The 18,035-nt window shown below is 44.9% G+C and overlaps 1 non-coding gene across 1 annotated transcript; it reads left to right on the top strand.

Moving 5' to 3' along the window:
• Positions 1 to 368: 368 nt before the first annotated feature.
• On the top strand, positions 369 to 494 carry LOC150053292 (U6atac minor spliceosomal RNA). The gene has a single exon (XR_016538183.1). It is a non-coding gene; the product is annotated as a U6atac minor spliceosomal RNA (small nuclear RNA).
• Positions 495 to 18,035: the final 17,541 nt, after the last annotated feature.

Genomic DNA, 18,035 nt, shown 5'->3' with positions numbered 1-18,035 from the left:
TGCTGAGGAAAGTACTTTTCCACAGATGAGGAATCTGAGGCCCAGAGAAGGGAGCAAAGAGACACCTAGGATAAAGCTCTGATAGACTCCCAAGCTAGTGCTTTCTGTCAGGACACATTGTTTGACTGGTGGAGGAAGGACTTGGTATGCTCGGATAAAAGGTCATATAGCTGGCCAGGCAACAAAACAGGGAAGGACAATGACTACGTCTCACTTTAGAAAAGAAAGTCCGGCAGAGTGTACAGGAAGGGCTGGAGTTGTAGATTAGTAATGAGGCCATTTCAGTGCAGGTAAAGGGGCAGATGAGTATGTGATTATAGTGGGGAAAGAATATGGACATGCTACAGGCTTTAAGAATTCAAGGGGGAGTGTTGTATGAAAGGAGAGAAGGTTAGTACCCCCCTTGACAAGGATGGAAGAGGCCCTTGGGCCTGACAACACGCATACGGTTAAGGCATTGCCACCTACTTCGTTGCATCTAACCACTGTTTTTTTGTTACAATTTTTCACCTTGTTATCTGATATATTTTATATGTGCTTAACTGGTTATTTGAAATTGGATAGGGAAGGAGGGAAATCAAGATAAGCGGGGGGGGGGGAGGGTGGGAGGGAAATGGGGACCATGTCGTGAGAAAGGGTATCGATGTTTGTGAAGTTATGCACCTTCTATCTGGTGAATATAATGTAACCCTTCTATTAATCACAATAAAAATTATTTTAAAAAAAGAAAAGAGTAAAAAAAAAAGAATTCGAGGGGGAGACAAATGAGAAAGAAAGGAAAGGACTCAGGGTATGTTTGTGAAATGATTCATGGATAAATGCAGTCAATCACCATACTCAACACTAGAAATAGGACAGTGACTCAGATGAATCAAGTTTTTTTTCCCCTACAGGGTCCAGAGGCAGGAAGACCTGGTAGAGATAAGGAGTAGAGGGTGAGGGACTAGAGTGGGGAAAGGGTGGTCAGCAGCAAAAGAGTGGCTCCCAAAGCTGGACCCCAGACAACCAGAATTCAGGTTGCAGAGCAGGCTAGTGAAGCCAGACATGGCAAGAAAGTTGGAGACATAGCAATACGAAGGTATCAAGAAATAACAAGTTAAGGGGCTGGGAGTTTGGCCTAGTGGTTAAAGTGCTTGCCTAGCTTGCATGAAGACCTGGGTTCGATTCCTCGGTACACATACATAGAAAAAAGCTGGAAGTGGTGCTGAGGCTCAAGTGGTAGAACTCTAGCCTTGAGAAAGTCCAAGGACAGTGCTCAGGCCCTGAGCTCAAGCCCAGTACTGGCAAAAAAAAAAAGAAATAAGTTAGGGGAAGAGGTAGACTGCAGGGCAGGAGAACACAGTACAAGAATTAAGATGTTAAAGGGAAAATTAACTCACAAGATCTCAAGTTCAATTCAATCACACACACACACACACATACACGCACAGAGAGAGAGAGAGAGAGAGAGAGAGAGAGAGATTACCTAAGTTAATCATTCAACACAATAATTTTCTTTCTGAATTCCCCCAAAAAGCCTGCCTGCCTGCCTCCCTTTCCTCCCTTTCCTCCCTTCCTCCCTCCCTTCTTTCTTCCTTCCTTTTGTGCTGCTGCTGGACCCATACTCTCATGTGGTTTTCTGGCTCATGGCTGGTGCTTTACCACTCGAGCCATGCCTCTAGCTCATCATTTCACAGATTAATTGGAAATAAGAGTTTTGAAAACTTCTCTGCTTGGGCTGGCTTCAAACCTCCATCCACTGATCTCAGTAGCTAGGGTTATAGGCATGAACCACTGGTATCAAGCAAAAGAGCTCTGTTAAGGAGATACTGTTACCCCTATTTTTACTTGAGAAAAGGAAGCACAGAAAAGTTCAATCACATATGATGTGTAGCTAAAAGGTGTGAAGTGTAGTTGTAACTACCTCTTTTCTTTTTCTTCCCTTTCCTCCTCCTCTTCTTCCTTTTTCACTAGTCAAATGGGAGCCAGCTTCTAGGCTCCAAGAGATAACACCTCCTTCTATGCAGCAGCTTAGAAAGAGAAATACAAACAAGTGCATTCCAGTGTTGGGCAGAGAGGGATGTCCTGTCTCAGGTTTATAGGCTCCACACTGAACTACCCAGAGAAGGTACACTTTTACCAGACATAGTGGTTGAAAAATGCCCTGAACTTAGACTGTTACCAAGGAAATATGGATAAGGAAGCAGAAGGAAGAGGAGGCAGCAGAAAGCTGTTAAGTACCAGACTTTCCTCAGAGGGAAAAGAGCCCAAGCTTGCTTTTGTTAACACTGATTGCTAGACAAAAGAAGCAAGAGGAGTAGAACACAAGAATCAGGGAACCTAACATGGAAAGGAACAGAAGCCAGTCAGAACAGTCAGAAGTTGGACTCAGGCTAAGCAGATGGAACATTAGAAAAGGGTATAGCCTAGAGTACCTCAGAGAAGAGGTCTGGCAGCATGGGAAAGATGGTAAAGCTTTGAGGTAGCCTAATGATAAATCACACCTTTGGTATCTTCTGTTTCTTCTGACAATTCTAACAGATACTTGGCCCAATGAACGTGGGCCTGCAAATTTCCAGTGCTTCTAAAATGTCTCTTAACTGGAGGAATGCAAAATAAAGTACAGATATGGGTGAGGAAGAAGATCTAGGAAAAGAGAAACTCAGGGAAGGAGAGGAAGGGGAAGACATGCAATGGAGAAGGATAAGCTATGTAGGCAGAGGAGTGGAAATGTCTTAGGGAGTAAGTGGCTTATTTGACAGTTCCTCAATCCCATGGGCAGCTAAAAAGAAGGACCTTCAAAGGATGAATGAGTGAGGGATGTGCTCATGTATTCAATTGTTGTTCTTTGCCAAGCACACAGGTGGGATCCTGGGTCACGAAGATAAATAATGGACAGCCTTGCCATCAAGAGGTTCTTGCATGTATTTGGGAGCCAGCACAAGAATGAGGCAAAGACCATAGTGAAGAAAGAAGAGCTAGTGGAGACAGAGAAGGCAGGGTTTGTGGCTAGATTTGAGAACGAATTGGCCAGGAGAGAAGAAAGTGAAAGGTCTTTCAGGCAGACAAGCAACTATATACAAAGGACCAAGGAACCTGGAAAAAGTGCACTGTCTTTGGGAACTACAAGAAATTCAATACAGCTACAATTCCAAGTGTGGAGGAGCTAAGGAAATAGGATGGGCGGTGAGGCTGGGGAATCTAGGGGAGTCAGATCATGTTCTTATAAGCCTCATTAAAAAGTAGAGATTTTGCCAGGTGCCCATGGCTCATTCCTGTAATCCTAGCTACTCAAGAGGCAGAGGTCAGAAGGGTTGTTGGTCCAGGTCAATCTGCGCAAAAAAAAAAGAAAGTTTGTGAGACCATTATTTCAACAGAAAAAGCTTGGTTGGTGCCCCACATCTGTTATCCCTGCTAAGCTGGGAAGAAGTAGGAGTCTCACAAGTAGATGGCACAGCTCAAATAGTAGAGTGCCTGCCTCGCAAGCTCAAAACTCTTGAGCTCAAACCCCAGTATCACATATCACCCCCAGAAAGTAGAGATTTCATTCAAAGAAAATGGGAAACACTAAAGAACACAATGTGGATGGGCTTCCACTTTATGAAAAACTTCTCTTGCTGCAACAAGGATTGGAAAAGTAAAAGTAAGAAATGAAGTTGTGGCTCAAGATGGTAGAACACTGGCCTCAAGTGAAAACAGAGGCACTAGTGTCTCATGCCTATGTCTCACTCCTGTAATCCTAGCTGCCTCAGGAGGTTGAGATATGAGAAGTTTGAAGCTAGCTTGGGCAGGAAAGTCCCTGAGACCCCTAACTCCAATTAACCATCAAAAAGCCTGAATGGAGCTGTAGCTAGCCTTGAGCAAAAAAGCTCGGGGACAGCACTGAAGCCCAAGTGCAAGGTCCAGGAAGCGGTGGGGGTGAGGAGTGAGAACAGGCTAGTTGCAAACATTCAAATGAAAAGATGATAAGGTAAAGAGCAACCACAGAGGTGATCGTGAGCAGATGATGAGAACTTGGATTGCTGGAGAGAGGTAAAATAAGCAGTTCCAAGGACCTTCCCCGCTGAGGGGGACATGTGGGTTTCTAACTTGCAAACTGAGTGGGGAAAGTCATTTGGGGAAGAAACATTGAGTTCAGGTTTGTATGTAAGACATCTTTCAGCAGCCTAATCTTAAAGATCAAGTATTCAGCAGGTATGCAGGACTATATCTCAGAAGAGAGCTAGTCCTCAATCTGAAGATGACAACCAAAACCCTGGAATGAAGGAAATGGATAACCAGCATAGGAGGAGGAGAAGGTCTCAACCCAAACCACAAGGAATGACATTTAGGGGCCATGGAATGGATCTATCAAAGGCAAACTGAGGCAGAAGAGTCAGGAGGAGTTGTGGGAGAGAGATACATAGATCATTTCACAATGAAATTATTTGATCATTTGTTTGTCTTCCCCTAATAAACTGTCAGCTCCTGGAACAGGAGAGGGTACAGTGACATCCAGCATTACATTCCCATGGCTGAGCAGTGTGGCAGCCACAGTGGTGCTTATTATATGTTAATTGAATACAACAATAGTTCAGAAGCCCAAATCAAGAAGAGTTCAAAGAAAAATGAAAAGTCAACAACGTCAATCCCTGCTAAGAAGTCAAGCAACTGCGAGGCTTTTGATTTTTGGAAAATCCCCTTGATTTGTCAGGAGAGAGGTCACTTTTTCTCAGAGAGAACACTTACATTGGAGGGGCAGAAGTAAATGAGAAGTGGGAACAGAAACTGTGGTAGAGAAGAAATCCTCCTAGCTAAAAGAGTACACAGAGTTAAGGAAGGATAGGAGACTGGAGGGTCTCCTGAGGCATGGGAAAGACAAGAAATAACCAGTCCAGTGACATTCCCAAGAAGAAGGAGGAAGGGGATGGGATCCACAGCATAGGTGGAGGATTGGCCTTAGATAGAAGAGGCGTCTATTCGTTACTATGCTAAGGAAAGCTAAGACTGAAGAAGACACTTTCTTTAGCAGGTAAGGAGACCCAGTTTTCTAGTGTTAATTCTTCCCTTTCCTCCAACACCTACATCCATTTTTGTCAGTTCAAGGAATTCTGTTCTTTAATGTGCTCCAGAATTCACTTTCTCCTTTCTCCCACTTTAGTTGTAGGCCAGCCGTACCCCTTTCTAGGTTCCTACAGCTGCTCATGGTCCTCTTCCTGCTTTGGCTCCACCTTCAGCTTTCATAAGCCCATTAGAGTGGCATTTCTAAAACAAAGCTTGTTATATCACTCCACAGCTTTGAATGCTTTGATAATTTTCCATTATTCTTGGCTGAAATGAACTTTCATATGGTTGCAGAGATGCTGCATAATCTAAATTTCTTTCTGCTTCCTCTGTGACTCTCCTCTAGCTCCTCATCTCATGTTGTAAATGCCACATTTGCCAAACCACTCTGTCCCTCAGACATATGCTACTTTCTTGCACACACATTTTCTTTCCTATGCTACGGGAACTCTCCTCCACTCATTCTACCTCTCCTTCATTTGACTGACTCCCTACATACCCAACAAGTTTAAGCTTAAATGCCATATTCTTCAGAAACCTCTTTGGATCTTCTTGCATTGGCTTCTTTCCCTGCTGTGTGCTACCATGTTCTGATTCACCCCACAGCATCTAAACTCCATGAGGACAAGGAAGGACCATGGCTATTTTGCTTATTCTTAAAATGCTTATTCCTCAATACCTCGTACAGCAAACCAGTGGATTAATCAAAACAATGAGGTGAGAGATGGGCAATAGCATGTGAAGAAAATAGAAAAAAATCATCTATGTTTTTATTTATGGAAGACCGAGTTGAAGGGAGCAATTTAGAGAAGCAATAGTTTATAGACGTGTCACTTAGTGTGGTTGAGAAACTCTAGCTAGGGTTGAGAATCTGCAGAGTAGGAAGGCTTCAGGACACAATGACTGAAGAGTGGTTAAAGGGATGGCTTTTACCTTATGAGCTGGAAGGGAAAGTACAAAGCCAGGAAGGAGTGGATTAGAAGAAAACAGAAAGCTCAAGGACAAAAGGTCATTAGTTTAAGCATGTAATAGGAGGGCATTTGAAAGCTGGAAAGACAATATATGGGCAGAGAACAGAATGCAAGAATCTAGAATTTCAGAGATGACAGAGTTCTATGTAGTAATCCTGGGAGGAAGGTAATTGGAACTTTAGAGATTGAGAAACGATGAGGTTGGCATCGGAAAGACACTTAGACTGGGGCAAAGATGGACACAAGGTTAGAGGGAGCCAGGTTCCAAAGTGTTCAGGAAAGAGGGTGGAGCTTGGAAGTATATGAATGGGAAGTAATGGTGTGAACACTTTGCAATTTACTTTGCAGTTGGGACAACTCTCTTTAGTATCACCCATGATCATGGGTTGTACAGATGGCTGTGTGGAAGTTCAGGGATGGAGCCCAGCAATGGAGAACTTGGCTAACATTTTCAGTTTAGGGTTCAATCCCTAGCAACGCACACACACACACACACACACACACACACACACACACACACACACACCTACAACTGTGTACAGCAGCAAAGTCTTGGGTTCAATCCCCAACACACACACACACACACACACACACACACACACACACACACACACACACAGAGCTGTGTATGTTAGAGGCAACTGCAGCACAGCCTTCTGTCAGTGCCAGACTTCTGGGCTACCTGCTGTATGTGAAGTATATATACCTGTGCAATGTGCTGCCTGTGATAGTACATCCTATGGATGTTGACAGTTGGTCCTATATTGTCTCCTGAGAGGTGTTGGCATTAACGGTACCTCCCATGGAATGTGTTGGCTGTGAGGATGACCCCTCAGGAACTTGTCAGTCACATTTCTGCTGTGGGTGCATGCTGTCCCAAGAGCATCTTGCATAGGTACATGTTGGCTTGACAGATGTCTATGGTGGATGTGTGTAGTTTTTGATGGTGATTCTTAGGCATGTTTGGGTGGCTGTGAGAGTATCTCTGGAGAATGTATATTGCCTCTGTCCCCTGTAGGGCTATGATTGTGTCCCCTGGGGTTATTTGAATAGTTGACATAAGCGACAATATTTTTCTGGCCTATGACCTTGTGGCTGCTGGCCCAGCCCATGCCACACTGAGTTCATTGTGCTTCTACACCTCCCTCTCCCCACCCCCTCCACGTGGGACCCAAGCCTGCCGTGACCTCCTTCTGTCCCCTGCACAGGATTCGGACCCAAGCGTCTCGGACCCCAAAACACCCAGTGGCTCTGGCAACCTGGTTCCACTTTAGAACACCCGTTTGGGTGACCCACCTCCACTCGAGGCTGGCGCTGTCTCCCTCCTGTTTCTCTTTATTTCTCCTCCGCCCCCCCTCAGTTTCTTTGTCTCAGTTTGTCTCTGTCACACACCCATCTCCACACTCTGACACAAGGGCTCCCACAAAGGCAGGGCAAAACACACGAGCGTGCACACACACGCTCGCCCTTCCAGGAGCTGGCTCACTGGGGTCGCACGCACACGCACGCCGACCCACACCCCCTCGGGGTGACACGCACGGGCACACGCGGACACGCACTGACTCACACTCAGACGATGCACGCGCACACAACAACAGCCCGGCGGTCACCCGCAGCCCGGGCACACGCACACGCAGCCTCCCGCCCGGGCTCGGTGACACACGCACACAAAGACCCCCAGGCCCTGCCCCCGCGCCCGTGTTCACGCTCGCGCTCGTCCCGCAGGCCCCGGCCCCCCCTCCCCCATTGTCTCCGGCTCAGAACAAAGCCCCCGGCTCCGCCGCCGCCGCCGCCGCTGCCCGGGGAGCACGGCGGACCCGGCTGGCGGGCGGGCGCGGCGGGACGGGCCGGGAGGCTGCGGGCACTGACCTCCGCCGGCCGGCCGGCGCGGGCTGCCTCCGCCCCGGGGCTGGGACAGCGTCCGGCTGCGGTCAGCCCCCCGGGCAGCGCCCGCCCGCGCAGGGCCCGGGGCCGCGCATCGTCCGCCGTCGCTGTCTCCGGCTCGCGATCCCGCTCCGGGTCGTCGGCCGTCGGTCCGCGCGCCCTGGGCCGTCGATCGGTCCGTCCGCCGCCGCCGCCGCCGCCGCCGCCGCCGCAGGGGCGCCGCCTCCTCCACAGCCTCCCCGCGGAGGATGCGAGACTCGCCGCCGCGGCCCCGCGCCCCCTCCCCTCCGCCCCCCTCCGCCCCCCTCCGCTCCCCTCCGCTCCCCTCCGCCCTCCGCGCGCGGTAACCCGAGCCCCCGCCCCTCCGCCGGCCGAGCCCCCGCCCCCGCCCCCACCGCGGCTCCCCCACCGCCCGCCCTCCCTCCGCCCCTGGACTTCCCGGCCCCGTCCGCGGACGCCGGATCCGGCTCCAGCGCCGCGCCGGCCCCTCGCCCCGGCTCGCCGGCCTCCTCCTCGCCACTCCTCCCCGGTCCTCCCCTCCCGTCCCGTCCTCTACATCCTCCCGGCCCCGTCTCCATTTCCTGCGGCTCACCTCCTTCGCCGCCGCCAGTCCCGATTCCCCACGGCCCTTTCTCCTCCTCCAGGCGCCCCCTCTCCCTCCCGCCCTGCACCTCCATTCTCCCCCTCCCCGTCCAGCTTCTCACCTCCTCGCCCCACCCCGCCTCCCCATCCCGCCCAGCCCTCGCTCCCTCCTAATCGCCCCTTCCCAGACGTTCCCGTGCCCTTTCTCCGCGTCTCCTCACCTCATTCTCCCCATCCTTTCTTCCATCCCGCCCCCCACACTTTCCCCTTCTCTTTGCTCTTCGTGCCCCATCCTCCCCGCTCGCCTTTACCATCTGTCCCCTTTTCCCTTTGCCATTCTTCGGGTTCTCTTTCCCTTACTTTCTCCTTTATACCAAATTTGGGGCTAAAGATTGGGAGGTTATTGGACCAAAGAGCTTAGGGAACAATGATCTGATTCAGCGTACACTCCCCAGGAAAATAATAATAACAACAACAATAATAATAATCCGAAAAGGCAATGGGACAGGGATGTAAGAAGGATCTTGAGGGACCAACTTGGAAGTGGAACACAGGGAGAAGAAAAGTCAGTCTAGAAGTAGAGAGTAAGTAGATGACGGGAAGGAGTTTTGACTGCTGGCCTTTCTGTCCTTCCTGAGGCCTGTGGAGAGTCTGGGGTGGAGTGGGGGGGGGGGTAGCGTTCCTGGACTGGAGACCTTTATTCCTGATGGAATATGGGAACTACAATGAGATCTGTACCCATGACACAGAGAAAGCTGGAACTTCTGGCGAGGGAGAGTCCAAGTTCTTTCGTACACTGAAGAAGAAGGCAGAAGGAGGAGGGAGTTTGCTTTTGGAACAAAGAAGGGAGAGGCTGGAGTCCTTGGTGCCATTCAAGATACTGGGCTGGGCAGCTGAGTGAATGGATGGATGATGGTGACAACTGTGCTGACAGACAGTAAGTGGAAGGGGGTTGGCATAGGAAAGATGATGACGAGATTCGGGGCTGCCTGTTGGGTAGGTAAGGCTGCAGCTTAGAGGAGCAGTCTGGGATGGACATAAATATTTGGGAGTCATCTGCAAATACCGTATAAGCTTGAATATAGGGTGAGGTTTTTTGCTTTTTTGTTTTTCCAAAATCATCCCTCAGGAAAGAGGGAGTAACCTTATATTTGAGTCCTTACAAAGTTTCTCATATTACAGGGTTTGCTCTCATTTACTTTATTTTGAACAACAAACCACTGGATAGGGCAGTATGGTATGGTGACTAAGTTTGTGGACTCTGGTGCCAGACTGCCTGGCTCTTGGTCCAGACTCTGCCATTTTCAAGTCGTGTGCCTTTGAGAGAGCTATTTAACCTGTTTCTGTCTCAGTTTTTGTCATCTATAGACTGGGTTTAAATTATTTGATACGGATAAAGTATTCTGTACCTGGCACTTAAAAATAGCTTACTTGGGGCCAGGAGTTTGAGTGGTAAAGTGCTTACTTAGCATGCACAAAGACCTGGGTTTGATTCCTTGGCACCATATACACAGGGAAAAAAAAGCTGCAAGTGATGCTGTGGTTCAAGTAGTAGAGCTTAGCCTTGAGAAAGCCCAAGGACAGTGCTCAGGCACTGAGTTCAAGCCCCAGGCCTAGCAAAAAAAGTATCTTACCAACTTTGTGGTTGGGGCAAGCCTCATTAACCTGAGATATCCTCAGCAATGCTATTTTGAATGCTTGTAGAGGTCATTTGCCACAGAGGCCCTAGTCGAAGAAATTTAACCCAGCTTTGATAACTATTCCTGGTGGTATGACCTCACAACTGCATGTGCTGGATGTCTCTAAGTATACATTTATAAGATTACTTTAAAAAGCAATATAGTAGTACTTGGGAGGAGTTTCTGGGATGCTCTAAATGTTCTATTTCTTGCCCACAGTGACATCATACTGTTGTATCTTGACAGTCTATTGAGTGTGTGACTTGTGCTGTTCTCTGTATACATCTTACTCTTCAATAAAAAAGATAACATTTTAAATGATTTTTTTAAAGTTCATCAAGTGATTCCATGAATATACTCTTGCAGGATGAATGCCAAAAACACAACTGCTCTAACATGATTCAAATGGGACTTGTGACTTGGGATAAAGTTTCCAGTGACTGTGTCAACCATGGATTCTAACTGTGCTATGTCCCTTTCTAGACCCTTCTTTGAGAAGAAGGTTCTTTGTTGTGAGAAAATGTGTTAGATGGCTGAAAAAGTGATTCTAGTCATGTAAAACACACTGTTTTTTGAGGATGTATGTTAAGAATATGTATAAAATTGTTTTATAAAGGAAAATAGAAAACTTACTATCTACATTAACTAATAGAAGTTTTACGCTTTTAATTATTCCCCTCCCCCCCTTTTTCAGGACCTGGGGCTTGAATTCAGGGCCTGGCACTGTCCCTGAGCCTCTTTGTGCTCAAGGCGAGTGCTCTACCACTTGAGCCACAGAGCCACTTCCAGCTTTTTTCTGAGTAGTTTATTGGAGATTAAGAATCTCAGCGACTTTTCTGCCTGCTGGCTTGGAACCCTGATTCTCCTATTTCAGCTTCCTGAGTAGCTAGGATTACAGGAGTGAGCCACCTGCGCCCAACTCACTTTCATTCTTTTTTATTTATTCATTTATTTTTTGTGGGTCATAGGGCTTGAACTTGGCCTGGGCTCTCTATCCATGAGCTCTTCAGCTCAAGGCTACTGCCCTACCCTTGAGCCAAGCCCCACTTCCCATTTTCTAGAGGTTAATTGGAGATAACAGTCTCAGGTCCTTTTGTGCCTAGGCTTGTTTTGAACCTTGATTCTCAGATCTCAGCCTCCTGAGTAGTGGCGTGAGCCACCGTGCGCGAGGCTCACCTTCATTCTGCAAGGTACAAATTTTCGGGGCCAGGAGTTTGACCTAGTGCATGCATGAAGCCCTGGGTTTGATTCCTCGGTATCACATACATAGAAAAACCTGAAAGTGATGGTGTGGCTCAAATGGTAAAGCTCTACCCTTGAGAAAGCCCAAGGACAGTGCACAAGCCCTGAGTTCAAGCAAAATAAAGTGGGGGGGGGCAGGTATGACTTTTCATGTTGACCAAAAGTCTTTCCAAGTGGCTGGGAACTGAAGACTTAGAGTAGAGCTTGTTTTCTAGCTGCTTGACAATAGGAAAGGAGAGAGACCTATGAGGTGGAGTTGGAGGCAGGAGTTTTAGAGGCCAAGAGGATTTTTCAAATAGGAGAATCTACATTTGTTTTCTTGTTTCTTTGTTTTTCTGAAGCAAATGAAAGGTACACACGATGTGCAATTTTTTCCAGAAGACATGCAGCTAATGTAGACTTAATTAAGTAGCTCATATCAAGCTGTGAAGACAAAATTACAGCTTGTCATCTGGAACTGTAATGAAAGAAGAAAGCATGGGTTGTTGTCAGAAAGGAGATTCTTACTCCAGACCCGGTCCAGGATATTGGTAAATAGTGTCACAAATGGTGGAATTAGATCTTGATGGATGAGTAAAAGTGTTGCAGAGGGAAAGACTGGAGAAAGGAGCTTCAGGAAGCATAAACATCGGCATGTCCAAAAGCACAAGGGCATGGAAGGAAATAGTTGTGGCCTCTGAGGGTGGTGATAGTACTGAGTGGATTGGTTGGACTGAAGTGTGGGCAGATTTTGGAATTGGACATAACTCAATGATCTTAAGATCAAAGGAGAGGAAGGGAAGATACGAGGCCATGGAGTGGAAAGCTGGGAATGACACTATACATCTGTAATCCCAGAACTTGAGAGCTTGAGGCACAAGGATCTCAAGTTCGATGCCAAGCCGGGATATATTAGCAGGACCAATCACAAAACAACCAAAGGCTTGGGATGTACCTCGGAGAAGCATTTGCAGAGAGAAGAGAGAAAGAAACGAAGGAAGGGAGGAAGAGAAGAAAGGGAAAATAAAAGAGGAAAAAAGGTAATTGTATGTGAAAGAAACTCAGTTTTTAAAATTAGCTTAGGAAATAATCAAAGCTAGTTTTAACCAGAAGCTAACATTTTTCTCTTTGTTTCTACTTCATGGTTTTCATTTCATTTTGCTTTTCAGTTTCATTTTCTCCTATCAAATTTTTAGTAGAATATCTTATTTTGGAGTGATTTGAGATTTATCAAAAAGTTGCAAAGATAGCATGGAGAATTCTCATATACTCTATCCAGATTCCTCTAATTAACAGCAGCTAACCTTAGTACATGATTATTAACTAAGCTCCAGACTTTGTTCTGACTTCACCAGTTTTCCCACTAATGACCTTTTTCTATCCAAGGATTCAATTTAGGATACCACATAACATTTAGTCATCATGTTTAGTTAGTTTCCTCTGGTCTGTGACAGTTTCTCCATCTTTCTTTTTCTTTTCTTTTTAAATGAATTTGTCAGTTTTGAAGAGTTCTGATCAGACATTTTTCTAGAATTTCCTTCAGTTCAACTTCTCTGATGTTTTTCTTATGATTGGACTTGGGAGAAATAATCCCAAAGAGATGGAGTTCTCTTCTCACTATATCCGATCAAAGGATGCATGGTATCAACGTGAACTTTTGCTGGTGATGTTAAACTTGGTCACTGAGTTAAGATTGTGTCTGCCACATCTTTCCACTGTTAAGCTATTTCTCTTTTCAGTTCTACAATCTGTTTTTGGAAATAAGTTATTAAGTTCTGTATACAGGAAGGGAGAGACTGAACTCCAGCTTCTAGGTAAGGTACAGATGACACATATTGTAATATGTATCATGTTATATTACTTGATATTTTTCTGTATAGACAATTGGTTTCTGCTCTATCCTGCTGACATGAAAAGCTAATTTTCTAAGTCAATATTATATCTAAACATAATTTTTAAAGTCCTTATTAGAACAAAATCAGCTGGTGGTTTATACCTGTCATCATAGCTACTCAAGAAGCTGAGATATGAGGATTGCAGTTCAAAGCCAGCCCAGGCAGGAAATTCTGTGAGACTATTATCTCCAATTAACTACCAGAAAACTGGAAATGGCACTGTGACTCAAAGTGGTGCAATACTAGCTTTGAATGCAAAATCCCAGAGACAGTGCCAGGTCCTGAGTTCAAGTCCTATGACAGACCAAAAAAAAAAGTTCAGAAATTGTAGAAAAGGACTCTGTATGGCCTGCATTGACTCTTGATGCTCATCCAGATGAACCTTGGCAACAAGGTTCAAGATCAATTAAAGATGGCAGCCCCCATGGAGATCAAAACTTCAATTACAGGACTGTGAAAACGGATGTGCTCACCAACAGTAAGTATATGGTGGCTTGTATCTTGGGTAACAAAAGTCAATAGGAATTCTAAGAAGCGGTCAAAAATGACAACCAAGCAAGAGGGTATGTAATATCATTTATTTAAAATGCTTTGACACTCATTTGTCCATTTGTCATAACATACTTTGGTTAAAAACTATCTCAACCTTCATTTCTCAGCTGAAGCGTAACTTTATCACAGACATCTTCCTTCACCCTTTTGAGCAAGTGGAATCCTCATGTTACAGATTCTTATACAATGCTTGTGACATTTATCACAATTCTTCACATTTTTTTTCATATGGGTAACTGTTTAACAGTAAACTTGGCTTGCATACTCTTGCATCACCTGTGTGTGCTGTTCCTGTACATAGGCAATATTAATCAATATTTCTTAACTGAATGATGAACATAAACAGAGTTATATTTCCAAATACAGAAAGGATTTTAATGAGGCAACAGAAGCAAGATCATAAGTCAGTGATTGTAGATGGAAAGAAAAAGAGGGGTGAGAATTTGGGGGTTGAGAGAAAAATGGTGGAAACAAAGGGTTGAAGAGAACTATTTGTGGGGAAAGTAACAGACTTTTTTTTTTTTTTTGTCGGTTGTGAGGCTTGAATTCTGGGCCTGGGTGCTGTCCCTGAGATCAAACACCCAACCCCTTGAGCCACATTGCCACTTCCAATTTTCGAGAGGCTAATTGGAGATAAGAGTCTCACGGACTTTAGTACTGGGGCTGACTTTGAATTGCGATCCTCAAATCTCAACCTCCTGAGTAGCCAGGATTGCAGGCATGAGCCACCATACCTGGCTGCAACCGACCATCTTTGATATCTAGGTAAGGGGCTAAAACTGGAGAGGTAATGGCTAGAGGAGTCAGTAGAGCCTATTTTAAGAGAGGAACTACCAGAATCATGACTAAAGAAACATGACCTAAAGGGTCCAAAGAAGGGGGACTGAAGAAGCCATGACAACAAAGAGACTTTTTTTTCTTAAAAAAATCTTAATACAAAAGAGGGCACAGGTATGAGAAGGTAGGTAAGGAAAAGGTAAATGTGTGTGTTTGGGGACATGGTAATGGGGGAAAGAAAGTAGATGGAGTAGGAATTTGATGATCTCATTCTCTCTTGGGAGAAATGAGGATTTAGTGGGAAATGAGACATGTTTTCAACCTTGAGGAAAGTTCAAAGGGAGCAAGACATTGTTAGGGGTGCTGTCCGAGTGCCCTTATAGATCTAAAGGCTCAAGGAACTGATATTGGCAAGAGAATAAGGGAAACAGACACTTTTTACCATGAAGTACTTGATGGTAAAGAAGGAAAGTCACTCTGGACCACACTGAGGAATACAGAGGCTTGTGTAATAAGATGGTAGCATGATTTTTGAAAGTTTGGGATATAGTAATGAGAAGTAAGTAATTTCTATTTGGGCCTTGGGAAGCCAGGAGACTGGTGGCTCCTTCCTCTTATCCCCAGACATGTGGGAGACAGTGCAGAAGGGAAACCACTCCAGCAAACCCAGGCCTCGTACGCAGAAAGTGAAGGTCCAGGGGTGTTTAAAAGGACTGATCATTTAGGAGGTTGCTACCATGATATGGAGACTTCAAGACAGAAAGCATTAAGGGATGAGTCCATGATGGGAAGAGCTAAATTTCTAGGAGGTAGTTGAGGGCTGAGAGTTAATCAGGGATAAGGGAAAGTGGTGAGGGTGTTTGAGTGGGAGAGGAAAGAGCCTCAAAAGCCTAGGTTGTGAATAAGGACTTGGAATGACAGGGTAACAGAAGTTTCACTGGCTTTCTCATTCATTTGTTTCTTCTTAGTAAGGAAAAGTAATTGGGTAGCATCAGGGTTTGGTTTCCAACTGTTCCAAGCTTTAACCTTTCTTCAAAGTATTCCTAAGAAGTCAGAGTTGTTAGAGTGCTTCTGTAGATCTCAGCCTCAGAGTAAGTAAACAGAAATGTTTAAAAATGGCCCTTCAGTCATTAACCAATGACTCATGTCTGTATTTTCAGCTACTCAAGAGGCTGAGATCTGAGGATCTTGGTTTAAAGCTGGACAGGACAGTAAAGTCTATAAATATAAGACTCTTAACTCCAATTAACCACCAAAAAAGCTGGAAGTGGAGTTAGGGCTCAAGAGGTAGAGTGCTAGCTTAGAACAGAAAGCATCAAGGAAAGCCCAGGCCCTGAGTTCAAACTGGTTCCAAAAAAAAAAAAAGCCTCCAGCCACTTGAGTTGGGATCTTTCAAGAATAAGTATACTTTCCAGACTCTGAAGGACTTCCACTCCCTGTAGAGTCTCTGGAAAGAAAATAGAAACTCTCAATTCTTTCCCACTGAGCAATATCCAGAGAAAGCAGGAAATGGAATCTAGAACCCAGGTGCAAGGAAGGACTACTGTCCTGTGGGATAGCAAGAAACTAAAGCTAGTTATTAGTTTTTGCTAAGTTTTAATTCACAGAGTGATTTGTTGGATTTTCCTAATTTTGTCAATTTACCAAATTTTTATTTCTTTTAATTATGTGCGAAGTTGACAACAATCTGTACAATTGGACTGACTTAAACTATGTTTGAAGAGTTCTGCAAAATATTATTTGAACAATTCATAGTTTAGTTTAGCTTAGTTTTAGTTTTAATTTATTTGCAGCTGTTCACTGAAGTCATTTTGCCATGGCTAGCCAAATTTCAGTGTATACTAAGTTTTTCCTTACGTTGGAATTATGACTTTTGGGAATGGGATTTTCTTGTGTATTTTATTCTACAAATGTTGTGGAATGACTCAATTGTAAAAACATTTTATAAACAATCTGGGAGGGGGTTCTCCAAAATGTTTTAAATCCAATAATTTGCATTTTTCTTCACCACTTTTTGTGCATGTACTTTTGTTTTGTGATACAGTGTCTTGGCTATGTAACCCAGGTTGTCTTTGAATTTGTAAACCTGTCTCAGACTCCCAAGTGCTGAGACTACAGCTGTGTACCACCATGCCTGAAGACTATAAAGTTTTAGTAGAATGTATGTATACTCTGAAAAAAATGACTACACTGTATTTCCATCCTGGTTGATAAGCAGTATAGCAGATATTCAATAAGAGAATTATTAATATACATTCTGTTACAAACTCACTAGGTCGAGACCAATTTTCTAAGATATCAAGATTGGGTCTCCTGCAATAGTGATTGAACAATATTGGCAGATTTTTTTTTTCAGTTCCATTCACACTACAACAGACAAATGTGATTTTAGGATGATCATCGTGGCTTATTTTCATGGATTTTTGGCTGTTACTTCTAAAAATAGTCTTCTTTCCATCCCTCCTTCCCTCCCTTCCTTCCTTTCTTCCTGCTACCTCCTCTTCTTCCTCTTCTTCTTCCTCTTCTTTCTGTATTGGGTTTTACCTCAGGGCATTGTATTTGCTAGAGCACTACCCACCAACTCATACTTCAAGCCCTTGTTACTTTGGTTATTTATTTATTTTAGGTTATGTTTTGTTTTTGTTTTGTCATGGGGCTTGAATTCTTGAGCCTGGATCTTCAGCTCAAGGCTACCACCCTACCCCTTGAGCCACAGCCCTACTTCCCATTTTCTAGTGGCTAATTGGATAAGAATATCAAGTTCTTTAGTGCCTGGGCTGGCTTTGAACCGTGATCCTCAGATCTCAGCCTCTTGAGTGCTAGGCTTGTGAGCCACCACACCCAGCACTTTGGTTATTTTTGAGATAGTTGATTGCACTATTTTTGCTTGGTACAGCCTGGATCATGATCCTCATATTTGTATTTTCTACTGTAGATGGGATGATATGTGAACGACTACACCCAGCTTTTCCCACTAAGATGGGATCTTAACCATGATACTTCTACATTTGGCCTCCTAAGTAGCTAGTATTACAGGTGTGAGTCACTGCTCCTAGCTTTTGCTTTATTTTTTTTTGTTCCTTATTTCGCCAAGTTACATTAGTGGTGCAAAGAGACATTTTCCATATATGCATATGGTGTGCTCCATCAACTTCACCCTCCTTATCTTTCCTCCATGCCCCCTTTTTTTGCCAGTCTTGGGGCTTGAATTCAGGGCCTGGGCACTGATCTTGAGCTTTCTCAAGGCTGGTACTCTACCACTTGAGTCACTTCCAGCTTTTATGTGTATGTGGTAACCTAGGGCTTCATGTATGCTAGGCAAGCACTCTGCCACTAGGCCAAACTCCTGGCCCCCGCCCTTTTTTTGTGCATATGTGTGTGCTGCTACTGGGGCTTGAACTCAGAGAGCCAAACCTCCACTTCCAGTATTTTGCTGGTTATTTGGAAATATA

Source organism: Megascapheus bottae, chromosome 16 (genome assembly GCF_031878675.1).
Source record: "Megascapheus bottae isolate mThoBot1 chromosome 16, mThoBot2.hap1, whole genome shotgun sequence".
NCBI lineage: Eukaryota > Metazoa > Chordata > Mammalia > Rodentia > Geomyidae > Megascapheus > Megascapheus bottae.
Note: the sequence above shows the minus strand (reverse complement) of the source record. Positions and strands in the feature narration are given on the sequence as shown.